The sequence below is a fragment of the Mixophyes fleayi genome, chromosome 1 (genome assembly GCF_038048845.1).
Source record: "Mixophyes fleayi isolate aMixFle1 chromosome 1, aMixFle1.hap1, whole genome shotgun sequence".
NCBI classification, from domain to species: domain Eukaryota; kingdom Metazoa; phylum Chordata; class Amphibia; order Anura; family Limnodynastidae; genus Mixophyes; species Mixophyes fleayi.
Window position 1 is genome coordinate 453,743,408 of NC_134402.1, and position 18,544 is coordinate 453,761,951.

Consider the following 18,544-nt stretch of genomic DNA (forward strand, 5'->3'; position numbering starts at 1 on the left):
TTCTATCAATAAGTGTGATCAATTAGACATATGCTCCCAAAATTATAGCACAAAGCTGTTCTAAGATCTTTGCGCAATGATTCCCATATTTCTGTTGCCATCTTAGATAATATTGTCATGGTGAGGAAATGGCGTGAAAAATATAATAGTTTCGATTAATGGTGGGTGCTGGACTAATGTCACAGTAGACCGTGTTTTGTCCAACTTCAAAGCTGAAATCGTATATCGGATGCTCAGATGGGTCATGAACTTGCTCAATGGGAGCCGGCACCTGTGTATTCATGGACTCGTAAAATAACCCAACTTCTTCTTAAAGTTAATGTTTGTGCTTAAAACTGTGAGCCCCTGTGTAGCAACGTATTGTAACTCAAGTGTCGTCTTCCTAACACACTTGTGATGGTTGGAGACAGATTTTTCCTGTACTCAGAGATCCTCAGCTGAAAGTGGGCTTCTCTCCAGGGGATGGGAGGCTTTCCTCCTCTTTATTTGTTTCACAGTCCAGGAATACCCCTGTAGGTCAAGGACTCTTAAATGTATCTTCATCCCTGCCTGAAATAATTCACTCCAAGGGTGGCTCAGTGGTTAGCACTTCTGCCTCACAGCACTGGGGTCATAAGTTAAATTCCCGACCGTGGCCTTATCTGTGAGGAGTTTGTAGGTTCTTCCCGTGTTTGCGTGGTGTTCCTCTGGTTTCCTCCCACAATCCAAAAACATACTAGTAGGTTAATTGGCTGCTAACAAATTGATGTGTGTGTGTGTGTGTTCTGTACAGCGCTGCGGAATTAGTGGCGCTATATAAATGGTGATGATGATGATGATGTCTAGATGTAATCAGTGATCCTTCAATCGTTCAGTAATTTGGCTAAATTCCGCTGCCTTGCGTCCTGCCTCTGGATGCTGTTAGTCCTGATCCTTTGTATAACTTGTAGAGAATAGTTTAGCCTTTGATGCCAGTGCATTAGTGTCACCAAGTCTCATTTGTAGGAATACTATGGGCCCCTATGGTTTTGGTCACCCCCCTTCCCCTGCACCTACCGCGGGCCATTTTTCGTTAATGTTTGGCCTTAAATGTTAAATACATATGTAAAATGTTTATATATGTAATAATACAATGTAGTTTGAAGCGTTCTCTGGTGGTGCAGTGGGGATCAGGTGCCTCTGGCAGTCTCGTGCCATCAACAGGAACCAGAGCGGTGGCAGAGGGTTCACTTATCCCTGGTTGTCTCCGGGAGGAGCAGGGGCAGTGCCCACTGCACAAAGAGTCTATTAGACCCTGGAGCAGATCTCCTGGATATAAAGTGAATGGATGATTTAAAGGTTAACCTCACGGCCCAGGCTTAGTGGCGCCAGGATGGAGAAGAGGCTGAGCGCCGCCGCACCCTGGCAGCTCAAGAACAAGGGGAAAGGACACCCATAACAGCCACTGAGAATAATGCTCTGGTCTGATTCACACGCAAGATATGGGAATCGACCTGGATGGTTTAATGGGTCAGGGGGCTGGATTACCCTCTCCAGCCTGTGTGTAAGACTCTGTATAGAAGGCCAGCAGAGCCCCATGTAAAGTCTATTCTCCAAGCTGTTATTTATGAGGCCTATTACCTGCTGTATCATGTGACCAACAGATCATATCCGCCAGTCTGATCCCCCATCAGCAGGATCCAGGCAGACCCCTGCACAGAGGCGCTGCAGTAGCTACATACACCAACCAGAAGTAAGCGGTCCTGGTGCTGGTGAAGGAACCTAGTGGTGGCAGCTACCACCGGTGCACAATTGACACTTACGGTCGGTCTATGGTAGGAGTGGTCAGTAGGCAGATGGAAAGATAGTTCTGTAATAAGCACTTTCCCGCAGACCGCATGCTATAGGGCCCTATGGCATTGACCTGAGTGGTAGTTTGCAGTAGCTGTAACCAGACCCATTCTCACCCAACCTCTCTGGTATCAATATGGCAAACTGAGTTTTGAGAACATTTCAATGAACTTGGGAGATGTTCCTGCTGATTTCTGCAGTTACATTGGAGTAGATATAGTTTTTTTAAGATTTTTTTTTTTAACCTAACATTTCTATCAGACTATATTATAACAAATGTGATTTTTATAGATTGATGTGAGATTGCTGGGTGGTGGGTCCTAGCAACTGGCTGCAATTCATCGAACCCCCAGAAGGGATCAGTAATCCATTGCCATTCACGGTCACCGTTTTATTTTTGTTTAAAAAGCACATCAGCCGTGTGTGTGAAAAGGGCAGAGAAGAGATATCTTTATACCAGTCTATCGGATACAGAGCTTTGCAGCCGTGCACCCAGCTATACTGAGCTGATAACGCACCACGGTGTTTCATACATCATTTAACTTTTCATACCTGCTCCTAGGCCGTATGCAATTAAGGAAAAATAAATAAAATCTGGCACTAAATAAAGTAAATAAAAGACCAACATAGTGCCTTTGCCATCTGCTGCTCTTGAAAACAGGACACTGAAACCTGTAGTACAACAATATAATACAAAAGATAAAGAAAGCCACTTGTTCTGGCTCCACTCCATGCTCTCGATTAAGCGTCCGGCTGTTGAACAAGTGACTGAATCCACGGTTCATGTAGTGACAAAGGGGCATATTTAATAAAGCACGATAGTGCTTTTAACGGGTCATTAAGGTCCCACAGTGTCCTCCGCAAATTTATTAAGGGGCGTACATCATCCAAATTGAAGAAATCTAATGCTGTCAGCTCTGCTCCGATGAGCAGAGCTGGACAGCGCATGTGTGGAGGGATCATGTGATCCCTCCCTGTCACTCAGCGCTCTCTCTCTACACCTATCGTTGCAGAGACAGAGAGGGGATCTGTGTGCGCATGTCCAGTTCTTGGAACTGGACATGCGCAATTGAAGAGTGAAGAGAAGACCCGAAGACAGCGCTTCTGAAGAGGGGGGTAAGTATAATTTTTTTTTATCACTGAAACAACAGTTTTTCAGAACTGCTGTTTCTGTGCAGGGCTGTACATAAATGTGAGAAGTAGTTCAATCCTTATCATTGCGATAAGGATTGAAAACTACTTTTCACTTTATGTGAATATTGATAAATGTGCCCCAAAATTTGCTTTACAGATTGGAACCTTAGATATTTCAATACCCGTTTTCTGTGCTGGAGACTGACTATCTAATCGATTGTGTGGTGTGTACCTGCTCCTTTACTTCTGGAGGATTTCTATTGCTAAGTATCCGGGACAAATGGAGTTTACACAAGATTGGGAAGCTTTAAATGTTCACTAGTAATTACGGCACTATTATACGGTCATGACGGCTGTTTCATGAACTGAGCTCCGTGGGCTAATATGATTAAACATGCATACGTAAGTAAATAGCCATTTAAGATCGGAGAGGATAATTGATTAATAAAGGGACACTAAAGTTTGTTATAAGATCTTTGTAAACATAATCTTTAAGCGACTGTTTATTAATTTCTTGTCATAAGTTCCTGGATCTGATATATATTCAGCTATAGGAATTGTCTAAGTTAAAATCAATGCGCCTGATTCACTAAGGAAAATTAAGCAAGAAATTGAGTAAGTTTTCTTACTCAAGTTTTTTGCATAAAACCATGTTACAAATCAAGGGGTGCAAATTAGTTCATTAGTTTGCACATAAGGAAAATTCTGGCTGCTTTTGCATGTAGCACACAAATAATTGACAGCTTATTTGTACACTGAAATTTAAAGTTGATCTAGGACATGCCCTACCCCAAATATAAATCTGCCATCACATTTTAAATTTACCCCCCCCTCAAATGCAACATGGTTTTGCCTTACTTACTTTTGCTTAACTTTCCTTAATGAATCAAGCCCAGTATCTATATATTTATTAATATATGTGTAATATATTTTTGTATATTAGCACTTTCAATCTTTTTGTATTATATCAGTATGCAATTAGGCAAATGTTGATTTACATATTCAAACTGCTGTATATGACGAGACCTGTGGGGCTATACAATGTTACATTCAGCATTTACAGCCGTGTTACATGCAAATAGTTACTTAATGTTACAGAGATACAGGGAGATCAGGAGACAGAGCTGTTTGCTGGAAGCCTAGAAGGAAGTCAGCGGCTTGATGAACCCACACAGAACCTCAGCCATCAACCTCATTTACTAAAACACCCCCACACCCATGTGCAAAAAACAGGATGAAGCAAACTTGGGCTAAAGACGTGTCATCTAAATGTATCATCTACCTAAGTGACTGAATACTAACAACCACAGGTGACCCTCAGCACGTCCCCCAGACAGAATACTGTGACTCATTGCCCCCATTCTTGATGTGAACTGAAAACACAACACTTTCCACCAATATCTACATCTCCTGACTAACCACAGATGTAAAACCTAAATATAACATCTGACATTCTGCACTCAGTACTGTAATGTGCACAGAATCCTTCTATCGTAATGAATGTTATTAAATGTACAATTATGCCGCATATATACCCAACTCTCTCTATGACCTCCTCATATTAGTCGACCGGGCAGTACGGTGGCTTAGTGGTTAGCACTTCTGCCTCACAGCACTGGGGTCATGAGTTCAATTCCCAACCATTTATATAGCGCCACTAATTCCGCAGCGCTGTACAGAGAACTCATTCACATCAGTCCCTGCCCCATTGGAGCTTATAATCTAAATCCCCTAATATACACACACAGACAGACACACACAGACTAAGGATAATTTAATAGCAGCCAATTAACCTACCAGTATGCTTTTGGAATGTGGAGGAAACAGGAGCACCCGGTGGAGACCCACGCGCAGGGCCTGATCAGCCAACAGGCTGACCAGGCTGCAGCCTGGGGCGCTGGGTTGGGGGGGGGGGGCGCAGCAGCGCTGGAGAAGAAAAAAAATTTCTTTCTTTTTTTTTTTTTGCCCTCTTGTTTGACAACTAGCCCCCGCCCGCCAAGCCCCGCCCCCCCCCCCCCCCGAAATTCTTACCTTATAGGGTCCGCCCGTGTGTATGGAGTCCACCTATGACTCCATACACAGGCTCAGCTAGTGTAGGCAGAAGACGGCAGATGACAGCTAATCACAAGCTGTCAGCTGCCGTCAGTGTGGGCACGGCGCGCTGTTCTGTGGGTCACGTGAGATGTTAACATCTCACAAGACCACACTGATCAGACAAACCGCGCGAAACCACAAGCACCGCCGGACGCCGGAGAAGACCATAAGAGGAGTTCACAGGCAGCGGCAGGTAAGTAAAACTTTAAATGAGCACTAAAAACTGGGAGTACTAAAAACTGGGAGCACTAAAAACTGGGAGCACTAAAAACTGGGAACACTAAAAACTGGGAACACTAAAAACTGGGAACACTAAAAACCGGGAACACTAAAAACTGGGAGCACTAAAAACTGGGAACACTAAAAACTGGGAACACTAAAAACCGGGAACACTAAAAACTGGGAGCACTAAAAACTGGGAGCACTAAAATCTGGGAGCACTAAAAACGGGGGGAGAGCATTTTCAGGCACAATATGGGTGGGGCGTTTTCAGGCACAATATAGGGGGGGGGGAGAACCTGGCATTTTCAGGCACAATATGGGGGGGGGGGACCTGGCATTTTCAGGCACAATATGGGGGGGGGGAGAACCATGGTATTTTCAGGCACAATTTGGGGGGGGGGGGGGGGGAGAACCTGGCATTTTCAGGCACAATATGGGGGGGGGGGGACCTGGCATTTTCAGGCACAATATGGGGAGGAGAACCTGGCATTTTCAGGCACAATATGGGGGGGGGGAGAACCTGGCACTTTCAGGCACAATATGGGGGGGGAGGACCTGGCATTTTCAGACACAATATGTGGGGAGAACCTGGCGTTTTCAGGTACAAATAATTGGCACAGATCATGACTGGGGGTGGGATAATATGCTGAGTGGCTTTACTTATTATTCTCTATGGGGGGGCAGTGGCACATATCATGACGTGGGGGGGGGGGGGTAAGCTGCAGGGGGATAAATATTTTTCTCTATATGGGGGCCAGAGGTGAGATCATGACTTGGGGGGGTGGGGGGAATAAGCTGCATGGGTCATAAAAATGATAAATTGGCTAAGGGCTAGGGGGTTAATTAACTGACTGTCAGGGGTTGGTAGATGTTAGTATATTATTATAAATAATTTTCAAATCTTTTATTATCCATATATGCCTGTAGTAAGGGGTTGTTTTATTTGGTCATAATGGAGTGTTGTGTTTGAATCATTCAGGGTTTGTTAACATTTTGCATTTTTGCACATTTTCAATACAGGACCCCAATGTTCCAGAAGCCAACTGACAACAACGCTTCAAGAACAAGCAAGAGAGAACGTCAGGTAGTCTGCACTGCAAGATCAGGTAAGAGAGAACAGCACAATCTGTCTAACTTTGAATGTGGATTTTTACTTTAGTGACATTTTAATGTGTATTCAAACTAATGTTGACCTGATTCATGAATGTAAGTAATCCAAAAAAATAAGTAAGTTTTCACCTGGACAAAACCATGTTAGAATGCAAGGGGTATATATTAGTTTATTATTTTGTACATAAGTTAAATACTGGGTGTTTTTTCATGTTGCATACAATTTAAAGTTGATCTAGGACATGCCCTACCCCAACTATAAACCTGTCCCCACATTTTAATTTACATCCCCCTCCCATGCAACATGGTTTTGCCCACGTGCAAAGTTACAATTTTTGGGGGATTTTCTTTCCTTAATGAATCAGGGCCTGTGTTGTTTTTATGTATTAATTAATATTTTACAATTTCGTGCATATATATATATATATATATATATATATATATATATATATATATATATATATATACACACACACACACACACACGTATATACACGCACACACACAGTGGTGAAGTGGGCTGGCAGACTGTGGTATAAATATAGTAATATAGGTACTTGATGGGGCGGGTTGCGCCCGCGGGGGGGGGGGCGGCAACCGGTGTGTTAGCCTGGGGCGGCTGGAACCCTTAATCAGGCCCTGCCCACGCAAACACGGGGAGACATACAAACTCCACACAGATAAGGCCATGGTCAGGAATCGAACCCATGACCCCAGTGCTGTGAGGCAGCAGTACTAACCACTGAGCCACCCACCATCAGTATGAAATAACACTTGTTGGTGAACGCATTTCCTTTACTCTGATCTCTGCATGCTGGGTGTGGTGTCCATATTTTGAACTGAGGGAGTCAACCTTCCCAGAATTCCCTGCAGACCACTGCAGTGCATCATGGGATAATTCTACAATAGTGAACTCAAGGGGGGTACCATAGTAAGGGGCCCGCTGTCTGCTGATAATCCCTGATCCCTCCTCCTCTCAGAGGTACCCACCACGGTTGGATCATCTTTTGATCCAATTCGTCAGCATGATGGTGTCTGCATCTGACAATCAGGTGCGACCTGCGCGGGCTCAGTATGTGGAGTGTAGGGAAATAAGGGGGCGGAGACAAGTGACATCATCGAGTGAGGAGCTTGAGAGAGCACAGCCAGGGCCCGTTTACTTACAAGGAGAGGACAGTGACATCGCTCATCTACTGCCGCTGAGGAAGGAGTGCGGCAATCACACTCATTGACAGGGTGGAAGACTTGGTAAGTTTAAGTTGACATATAGAGTTTGAGGGGTTGGCATGTAAGAAGGTCTGATGGGCATTTAAGGAGCATGTAGAGAGGTCATGTAATGGCACTGTTACGAGCCGCGGCTGTGTCATAGCCGCGGCTCCCATTGGCTGCTCTGGGTATCTAAGGCAGGAAGGACTGGACCTCCCTGCCGGTTATAGCGTTTTTAGTCCTGTGCTGCTGCTGACCTGCTATTGGATTCCTGTCTGCCTGATCTTCCAGGCACGTGGGGAGGACAGAAGAACATTTAGAGCCCGATTCATCTTCGGACGTTAAGTCCGTTTGCGTGCCGTATCTTGCGTGAAATAGCTCTGCATATGCACCGTAATGGCACGCAATTCATGTCTGACGCAAATGACACTTACGGCTGTCTGTGATTTGAAGGGCAGAATAAGGGGAAGGAAAGGTGTGGCCTAATATAGGTAATATAGTGTAAGGATGTGCCGAGAGTGCTCTAATGTAGATGCAGCCAATCCAAGGTTGCGGTTTCCCTTAGGTAACGTGTCTTTTAGCCATATCGGGCACCGGCTATAGAGAAGGTCTCCTGCAGTCTGTTATGTCTGTCTACATATCACAAGTACAGTTCAGGCAGAACGTACTTATATCCAGATTCAAATATAAAAGTTTATTGAGATTTGAATACCGGCGGGTTTTTTTTAAACGCAAATTTTGTTCAGGTTCTGTCCGAAGATGAATCAGGTCCTTAATAGGCGGGAGGGGCGGTATGAGTGGCATGGAACGGACATGTGGCCCGGTCTGATAGGCAGATCTGTGGGGGAGTTTTGGAGCATAGGAGGGACCCTGCCTGTGTCACTTGTCCTGGCCCCCAGTTTCTGATGCCAGCCCTGTTCTGGAGCATGGGGCTCAGGTGAAGGATCGTGACCAGTCTGCTTCAGCCCACAGCAGCGGTACGATCGGTCAGTGTCCCTCACTTGCTGCATCCATACAAGACTTCAGAGAAGTATAAGCAGATTTATGGACCATCATAAAACACAAATGTGGGTGTGCGAGGTCATGAAATACACAAATTAACAGACAATTACTTTACTATCTGCAAAATAACACAGTAATCGCACAACTAGTGCGGTGAAGTCACTTCCAGTGTTGTGATGGTGGCATAACATTCTGTATGTCTACATTGTAACTCTACACTGAAATACTTGACTATCTATGCTCACAAAACATGGGGAAAATCAATCCTTTTTTCACGAGATGAAAATGTTGTTAGACAGGAGTTTTTTTTACGTGTTTTAATGTTAATATGTCATTACCATAGGCTGCAGTCCTGTATTATCAGTAGTGGTGACATTCACACTACATGTACTCGGGTCATGGTGACATAGGCACACGCCACATCGAAGCCCTCACTAATGAGGAATGCTCTGAAAGCAGCGGACAAAGTCAATAAGTAACTTGTATAAATATGACAATTCCCTTATTAGACGGAACACTGTGAATGAGTCACTCTCCGGCTTCCTCCCCACTTCTGGATTCTTCACATCAGCTGACAGTAAGAGGTCCCAGACCAGACCCAGACCAAAGACTGCGGCTGTTACATTATGCTGATAAAAGCGAACTAATCGAGGCAGAGAAGACCCATGTCTATGAGAACATGAGGATGAAGCTAATACTGCATCAGACAATGTGATTTCTTGGAGAACTACATTTTAATAAATAACCACAGTCATTAAAATTTTTTAATTAAATCACTGTCCCTCTCTAAATCCTGCCATCTCCTCCCTACCCTTCCAGCCGACCTTCATTTCCAGAATATATCCAAAATCCAGCCCTTTCTCACCATGGGAGACACAAAAACTCTTATTCACGTCCTTATCTCTCGGCTTGATGACTGTAACCTCCCCCTCTCTGGCCTTCCCAACACACGCCTTGTCCTTTCTTCAGTCTATCCCCAATGCCGCTGCCCCCCTTATTGTTCCCCCACCTCACTACCACACTGATTACCTCTTCCCACTCTCGTCTCCATTATTCAAACCTATCAGCCTCCTCCTAACTCCTCAGCCTCTGCCATCACCTCCACTCCCCCAGTCAGTACTCCCCTATTTGTGTTTCCCCCTTCCCTTTAGATGTAAGCCCTCACATGTTCTCCTTCTACTATCCCATCACCCTCTGTATCTCTAGGCCGCTTCCTTAGACCTGTTTTCCTGAGCTCAGGCTGCGTCCCTACCATCACTCTCACTCACTGTCCTGTATTAACCTGTTCTACATTACTATGTTATCTGTGTGTAATGTGTTATGTAGTAGTTTTCTGCTCTTTGTTTTTCTTTTATATGTTATGTGTGATGGATCGTTGCTCTCTGTATATCGTGTAGTACTGTAAATGCCATGTATGGCACTGCTGACCTTCTGTGCACATTATAACTAAAAGATAATAGTACAGAACTGCAGATAAATAAATATTGTTTCCATATAAAGCAATAGGGATAAACACAGTATAATTATTTTTTTTTATAAAAATACCTTTATAAGTTGCTAAATATCCCTTTACTCTTTGGTGCTACATAGTTTCTGATAGAGCAGTGTAGGTGCATCGGGAATATAGCTTCTAATTAGAAAAACCCCAGTCACACAAACTATATGAGGATAATAATCGCCATTTGTACGAAGTACTTAAAAAAGAAAATCACTGTGCACACGACTCCATGAGAACATGATACTGACCGATACATATGTAGTAATATATCCGAATAATCTTTGCAATAGGAGAACACTCCAGAATGAATCCACTCTTACTAATCCATTTATGCCCTCATAGTGCTTCATTCAGGGATACATCTAATATCTTAGTTCATTAATTCCAGGAGTCCTCTCACAGAAACATTATCCACAGCAGTAAGTCCTTCATATGTAAGGTTTTAGCCTCCGATGAAATTCCTGGACAGCGATGAAATGCGTCAGGTCTTTAGAAGAATAGCATCCTCGTGTCTTGAAGTATTACAGTATTATATTGGTAAAGCTCAGACTGGAGTGATGAGATTACGGTCTATATTTAGATGACTTATTTAAACTAATAACTTCAATAAGCCAAAATGTCTTATAACCACATTTCAGTACTAAACTACATCTTAAAATGACTAAAATAACTCAAAAATATCTGCAACATTAAACCATACTGCACATAGTTCATGACATGCAAACAGGATTTACCAGTAGCAGACGCGCAATATCAAACATATGAGAAAGCCATAGCAGCAGCGAAACATACAACACGGGGAAAAAAAAGCCACAAGTTCATAGCACATGACATGTAGAGCGCTTGGGTAAAGTCTTATAGCAACATTTATAACACCTAATAAAATACAATTCACCTGCAACTTATATCGCTATTGATAACTATAACTCAGCTCTCACATCGCAATAACAATAGCTGTACAGAAAGACATTCATCCCACCAGGAGAGAGGGGTTGGGTGAAGAAACCGCTTTCTGGTTTCATGTGATCCGTGCTCCGTAATACACATGCGTGAGTGTTTAAACCACAGAACTTGGTTAGTGAACAGAACAGCATGATGCTGTGTTGAAATTACATGTAATTGTGATGATTTGACTATTTCCAATCGTATTACTTTGCTCAATCACAATTATTTGGGTTTACGATTCACTATCACTCAATTATTCACAGGTAAACTCTTTGGATGTTGCACTATCAGTAAGGAATAACTCTGTTGTTACAGAGACATTCACAAAGGAGGGAGATTCCGATAATTATCTGAACTACAAAGCAATCATTGTAAGTCATGAAAAAATAATATCCCCAAAGGCCAGAATCTTCTTATCATGAGGAACTGTTCCACCCAGTTTATTCTTGAGGAAGCTCTTAAGGAGGGTAAAACAACTGAACGGAGAACCTTATTAGACTATACTGTACGTTTGGAACAAAGTGGAACAAAACTCCAAAAGACAGAGCCACAGTTCTTGATTCATGTACAGTATTTAGATAATGTAGTGGGTTTGTGTCAGAAGCCCTGCCTCCAATGATGATTACGACTATTATTATTGTTTATATTAACTTTTGATTATTATCCTTAATAAAAATTCTTCCTTTTTTTAGTTTGTGATTAAAATATTTTTATATATGTTTTTCTATATTTTTATCATTATGTTTGAATGGTATGGATCTTCTATATCTGTACATTTCAGTAATTCAGGAACACGTTTCAATTAAATTTCTAAAAAAATATCTATTTCTGTTAGTATAATACACATTTTTTTTAAAAATGTAATAATCATGTTTGCTATTATAGGGACTTAGCACTAGAGAACAACTATGATCCATGTCCGATGTAACTGTATTATTATTGTATCTCTACTGTTTTCTGCACACATATAAGCGATGTTCTTTTACCATTTAAACTGAACATCCAGCGGTTGGGATCGCTGGACTAAGTATATGGATCGACTCACAGTAACGTTTTCATGCACAGAACTGTAATGCACAATAGTGTGCTCTTCGATTGGCTGTATCGCGATCATGTGACCAGCTGTAGCTTTCCCTTGATGAAACTGCCAATCAAAGCGAAGTGGGCTTTATTTGTAAGATAACCGGATATCATTGTGGCCCTAAATTGTGGCGTTTACCATTATAACTATATATGTGTTGGTAATGGAACAAGGATCCTGCTTTCCGGATAGACAGCCCACAGCTCTAAACATCATCATCATTAGCTATTTATATATTATTATTATTAGCCTTTACTTACAGGGCATCACAAAATTTACGCAGTGCCATTCAGAAACAGACATTGGACCATACAGGGTAAAACAGTACCGAACAGCAAACAAAATATACCAGGACTTTAAACACTCCGGGCCGGAGTCATTAAGGAGAGCAAAGAAAAGAAAAGGAGTAAATGTTCTCCGGGACAAACCATGGCACAAAGCAAGGGGTGAAAATTAGCTTATTATTTGGCACATAAGGTAATTACTGGCTGTTTTTTCAACTAGAACACAAATACCTGATAGATTTATTTTTGCACTGAAATTTATAGTTGATCTAGGACATTCCCTACCCCAACTATAAATCTGTCCCCACATTTGACATTTACCACCCCCTCCAATGCAAGATGGTTTTACCCAGGTGCAGAGTTACTCCTTTTTTATGCTTTGCTCTCCTTAATGACTCAGACCCTCCAAGCACAGCTTGCACAGTGCAGTTGGAGCAGAAGAATAGGTATAGAGACAAGAGGGAAGGCAAACAGACAGGAGGCACAAAGGGAGCCAGAGAAGGGGAAGAGTAGCGAGTAGGGGGGAGGATAGAGGGTGAAATAGTCAAGCACGGAGAGATGGTTAGGTGGATGGTTGGTAGGCTTTAAAGAACAGATGAGTTTTGAGTACCCGCTTGAAGAAGCACAAATTAGGGGACAGTTGGATGGAGCGTAGGAGGTCGTTCCAATGGAGAGGAGTAGTTCAGGAGAAATCTTGGATTCGGGATTGGGATGAAGTGATCAGGGTGGAGGAGAGGCGACGGTCATTGCCCGATTGCAGGGAACGGGAAGGTGTGAATGGAGAGGAGATTGGAGATATATGGCACAGTGGAATTGGAGAGGGCCTTGTAGGTGAGAGTGAGGAGTTTGAAAAAGATTCTGTAGGGGAAGGGGAGCCAGTGTAGGGCGCGAGACAGAGAGGGGAGGCGGGAGAGAAAGAGGAGTCTTGCAGCCATATTTGAGCATGGACCTAAGGGAGGCGAGGTGGGAGAGGGGGAGGCTGGTGAGAAGGTTACAATAGTCTATACGGGAAATGATGAGTGCATGGATGATGGTTTTGGTGACATCCTGGGATAGGAAGGGCCGGATGTAAGCAATGTTGCGCCACTAATCCTGCAGCGCTGTACAGAGAACTCACTCACATCAGTCCCTGCCCCATTGGAGTTTACAGTCTAAATCCCCTAACATACAGACACAAACTGAGAAACTAACGTCAATTTAATAGCAGCCAATTAACCTACTAGGAGGTTTTTGGAGTGTGGGAGGAAATCGCAGCGTCCAGAGGAAACCCACGCAAACACGGGGAGAACATACAAACTCCACACAGATAAGGCCATGGTCGGGATTTATGACCCCAGTGCAAACATCCATAAGCTGTACCAGAGGTTCACTCCGTATTGCCCCTGCGAGGTGTGGTGTTCCTTCACACATGGAGGATTGTTACAGCTAAGTATATGACTGTCTGATTACCACACGGGATTAGGAAGCTCTCAATTTATGTCACTTTATTACAGTATCAGGCTGTTCTGACAAACGTTTCTTTCATTAACCAAGTTCTGTGGTTTATACACACATAATCATGTATATTGTAGAGCAGGGATTTCATGAAACCAGAAAGAGAATAATAAATATTTATGGAAACTATGAAAGATCTTTTATAGTTGATATCAGATCGTCAGGAAAATCTATCTAGACTACCGAGAACAATATCATGTTTTATCTGGTATAAGAGATTGGATATTCATCCGTTACATATGGGCAGTTAAACATTTTGTAAGCTAAGCGTCATGGATGTTTTTATAATTCTATTTGTAATAAATCTGTCTGTATATCAGTGATCTCGTTATTTTTATTCACATTGTTGTTTTAATTGTAAATAGTGAGATACATAGATTGTAAGCCTGCAAGCAGGGCCCTCTTACCTCTGTCTGTCTCTAGTACCCATTGTTCAGGGGCAAACGCAGGAGGGGTTTCCATGCCACACTGCCAGAGGGCATTGCCAGCATGCTTCGGGGCGTAGCTATAATTTTAGACAGTGCTTGGCTGCTCTCCAACTCTTCCTATCCCCATCATATACATGGGTAATGCTGCGTGCACTACTGTTAGGAGCACACAGCTCTCCCTTTTCGGGCAGAGCCGTGTGAAGCAGGACATACCTCCCAACTGTCCCTACAATCAGGACAAAGTCCTGACTGAGTGTGTCATAACAGTTGTCAGACTGTCCTGCTCTCTCCTACCTGTTCTTGCTGCTTTCAATACTTGTTGGGGAGAGATGGCTGTGAACAGTGCAGACAGAAACGATCTGCAAAGTGGCTGGTCCCGGGGCAGGGTCCAGCCACCTCAAGCATACAGTACCCCAGGCTTGGAGGGGGTTTTCAGGGCACTAGGAAACCCCTCTCGGTTTGCCTATGTTGTTTTATTACTGTGTTTGTTCCAAATTGTAAAGCGCTACGGAATTTGTTGGTGCTATTTACATAAACGGTGATTATATTGACCTGCTTCTGGGTGTCTATGTCATTTACATTTTAGAGTATAACATCAACTTTATAAACCTTGATACCAACCTTAAGGACTGCATAACTGAGAGACAACACTAGATGGCAGCATATCTAACAAACACTATCTTGTTTTTGCTCCTGTGGGACTGAAAGCTGATATGAATCCTCGGTGCCAACAGCCTGGCATTCACCCGTTGTAAGGCGGGCATAAACTTGTCTCAGAGAAAGCTTGTGTAGACATTTATGCCTTCAAGGGGTGAACACACATTATGCCTCTCTGGGCTATTCACTACATATCACCAATATTAACAACAATCTATAATATTCTATTTGAATCTCACACCAACATCTCGCTGGCAGTGTGTGGTTGTAATCTGATAACAGTGGGGCAGCCATGGGGTACAGGGCAGGAGAGAGGTGCTGAACTAGCAGAGATTACTTTATGAATAGATACTGATCATTTTGGGAGTTAGTTACTGACCTCTCTAGACATCGGCAGATCAGTATTCGGTTTCCGATTCACCCATAACAGGTACATGATATAATATATTCTGAGAGCATCTGCTATTTACAAAACAATTTGCATTTTTTACAAGAATTTCACTCCTGCTAATAAATGACAGAATCTCTGTTCCCTGTGGATCCTCCTAACACCACAGTTTACACATCAGTAATATTTAGTTTTGTTGGCTGGATTGCTGGGGGCAGAAGTGAAGGATGGATGTTGGGTCTAGTACGGTTCAGTGCCCATTGGTGGGCACTACCACAGAAACTGCTCTGATTGGATGCCAGCCCTGCTTATAAACAGCATGAATAAGAGATGGCAGGAGCGCCAATCTGTTCCCGGACGTCATTCTACTTTACAGGCTGCCACATATCTCACAGAAGATCCTCACAGAGTCCAACACATTTATCAGCCACTTAATCTATAGTACATGCGATCAATAACCATTCTCTACCTTCGTACATACAACCTTTAACTCTTTCCCTCCGAAAGATGCCAAATGGGAGGTGAAATGCGAGGACGGAAGGGGTCACGGCTAATCGCATCATGTAGCCCCTGACCTCGTGACGCAATACCGTGAGAAGGGCCAAAATGACACAATTCACCACACATTGCATCATGGAGGTTCCCATTCTGCTCATTTCACTTGGAATTTGAGAGTCTCCCGCCCATTCTGGAAGCGTTGGCCAGCATCCATACGTATTATATTACAAATAAACATAGTAACATAGTAACATAGTTGATGAGGTTGAAAAAAGACACCAGTCCATCAAGTTCAACCTATTCTGGATCTCCTGCGATCCTGCACTTATATTTGAAATTAATCCAGAGTAAGCAACCGCCAATCTGTTTCAATTGTGAAAATCCCCCCAGACTCAATATTGCAGTCCTATTTTTACCCTATATCCACTACTATCCTTTATTTTAAATTAACGGTCGTATCCCTGGATACACCTTTCCGCTAAAAATTAGTCTAAAGTTTTTAGATGAAATTAGAATCAAAGACTTGTGCTGGAAATACCTAAATATTCAAAATATTGTGAAACTAAAATTTCTGCGGCCTTATTAAAACCCAGACATTAATGTTAAAGGATTCTCCAAGATAGTGTCTGTCAACGTGGATTATAATCCGCAGGTTTGATATTCCCAGCACTAAATATATGAACCTATCATTAGTAAAGGGGCTGGCTGGAAAATTTTAACCCAGGGGGGGGGGGGCAAGACACAGCTCAGCAGCCTATTAGGAACATTTTAAAGCAAAAAAGAAATTCAGGTGACCCAGTCCAAGTTAGCCCACTATAGAAGATGCCCCCCAGCCCTGAGGCACAGTATATCTCCCATTAGAGATATAGCACAGGACTTTTAGAGCAGCTGCTTGCCACTAGATTGTAAGCTCTATGACCCATTAGGTTACTTTCAGCATAACATACACAAGTCAGTCTCGGGTCGGTATAATAACAGATTGGGCCCTACCTGCTGCCGCAGAGAGGAGTCCAGGCCGGTTATCCCTGAGCCGCACACACCAGTCACAAGATGTAATCCATTACCGGGAGAGATGCTTAGCAGCCGATGAGGACAATGTGACAGGACGGGATGGGACTGGGTAGGACTGAACAAACACAGGGAGTCGACCTTTGGACTCTTTTACAGCAGGTATTATATTACACCTGAGGATGGGGAGAGAGCGTGGGAGGGGTACAGGGGAGAACAGGGGGTATACAGACCCCCCCATGGACACATGCTGGTGATCAGATCAGGAATAATTACTGGGAGGAATCTCAGTGTCTGTCCCCGGTAACCACAACACTAATATACACACAATACACACGTTAGACAGGTTCCTAATTGTGTGTCCTGACTGCAGATCACAGCAGGCTGAGCAGATCTCTCATTACCAGGAATATCAGCTCATTATTCACCAGCACGATCATATGGGGGATAATCTGGAATAATGCAGTAAAAAGGTGGATCAGCACCAGGTGCTTGAAAATTTGGGCATGTTTCCCTGGTTATGTCAGGATCAGACAGAGGCAAAACGAATTCTTGCTCTAAAAAAGTAGCTGAATTATATATATTAATGTGACAAGATTGTTATATTGAATTGTGTATATTCTATAAAAGGACAGAAATTCTGATAATGCTGTTAAATGTATTTGATAAACCATATTGTATTAAGTTATAGACTTTTTTCTATAAATATACTATAATTAATCATAATTTCCTACTTTTTAATCTGCAAATCTGACTTACTCAAAAAAATGTTTCCTCCCCCCACCCCCGTTTTTAACTAAATCACACCCCCATTTTACTCATTAACATGAGAGGTCGGAGAAAATTCTCTCTCTAACCAATGGACATGCTAAAGACAAGTTTGGTGTAATTCTCAAACTCTAGTTAGTTTTTAATTAAAATTGGCCACACCCACTTTGTCAAATACAATTCTCAAATGTGTCATAAACCCAAACAACACATCACCTTCTAGCGCGACAATATAGTCTGTGGCTGGATCACTTACAATAACACTAATAAATATCTTATCGCACAATGTATTTCAATTAGTGGGGCAGTGTGCCCATATATATCATTGCAAATGTACTGATTTTTGTATTGGAAATGTATTGATTTCTGATGCAGTTGCCATGTTGGAGGAAATCTTGTTTTGGAAGAAAGGAAATCCCAGGGTAATTAGGCCTTTTCATATGAGTGACCAAGACCTCTTTTTAGCCTGAATACACAGCAGGAGGTCGTTACCTTTCTATCTCATCTATCCTGTCCTGTTAAAAAGATAGGTGAACTTCATGAATAAAGTAACAGCAAGTAATTTAGGAAATCACAGGTTGATGTGAATTTTGTTAAGTTTAAACTGCATTAAATCCAAGTTTAGAGAACATATTACATCCTGATGCTAATCATTGAATGTAATATCTCAGACTTTGTGGTGCCAGCTAGGATCAGGGGCTGTGTTATCCCCTGCCAACATGTGTGTCAGAAAGATTATATAAAGAGCTCTGTTTGACCATGTAATGTATTCTGCCATCTGTACTTCTGGGTGATCACTAGTACCTCCAACTAGTGTGTAAGGGTCCTAGTACAGACCTCTTGGGCAATAAAACATCACCGCTTTAAGATTTTGCCTGACGCTTATCGCCTGCTGTATTCTGCGACCAACAGATAAGA

At 42.7% G+C, this 18,544-nt stretch overlaps 1 protein-coding gene across 1 annotated transcript in view; it reads right to left on the minus strand.

The window, feature by feature from the left end:
• LOC142102090 (phospholipid-transporting ATPase ID-like) overlaps positions 1-16,943 on the minus strand; it is a 101,064-nt gene extending 84,121 nt beyond the window's left edge. The window contains exon 1 of the mRNA XM_075186655.1: positions 16,841-16,943. The gene's annotated coding sequence lies outside the window, so the exon portion shown is untranslated. The remainder of the gene's footprint in view (positions 1-16,840) is intronic.
• Between the last annotated feature and the right edge of the window lie 1,601 nt (positions 16,944-18,544).